The sequence below is a fragment of the Osmerus mordax genome, unplaced genomic scaffold (assembly GCF_038355195.1).
Source record: "Osmerus mordax isolate fOsmMor3 unplaced genomic scaffold, fOsmMor3.pri Scaffold_85, whole genome shotgun sequence".
Taxonomy (NCBI): Eukaryota; Metazoa; Chordata; class Actinopteri; order Osmeriformes; family Osmeridae; genus Osmerus; species Osmerus mordax.
This window is the reverse complement of record NW_027120642.1, coordinates 30,001-30,656: the sequence shown is the minus strand read 5'-3', so window position 1 is coordinate 30,656 and position 656 is coordinate 30,001.

The window sequence follows — 656 nt, the reverse complement described above, 5'->3', positions numbered from 1 at the left end:
AAACGGTTTTCCCAGCTTCGCAGTGCATTTCCCAGCTTCTGACTTACAAGCGTAACATTGTCGCGGCCCCCAGTCCACCAGACAGCTACCATAGAGTATATAAGTCATCCTGGGAAAATGAATGGAAGTCAATGGCAGTATGACTTTACAGTGGTTTTGCCCATACTACACATATGGTGTATACACGGACCATGCACCATATGTGTCTCCCGCACACGGGTGAAAATGTATCCGCCTGAGAGGCACTCGGGGCGGGCACCCGATGGGGCATGAGACCCCCCCACCCCTGGTGGTCAAAAAAAAGTTAAAGTTTTTTTTTCCTTTCCTCCAGGCGCCTACTTGGCTCTGGGGCGCCCCAGAATCATGCCCCCCGACCCCGGCACTACCCGGGGGGCCGATGGGGGCCCTTTTTTTGAAATTTTTTTTTTCTCCATATTTGAAGCCCCGGCACAGGCTAGACCCATACCCCGACCCCGGGCACCCGCGAGCGGCCGGTAGGTGGCGTGTTTTGGGTCATTTTTTTTTTCTTGGCCGTTTTGAAGCCCCAGCGAGCCCCTGAGCCATACCCCGACCACGGCACTTCCCGGGCGGCCCCCCGTATACCGAAACGGCCGGTTGGGGGCGCTTTTTTTGATTTTTTTTTTTTTTCCCATATT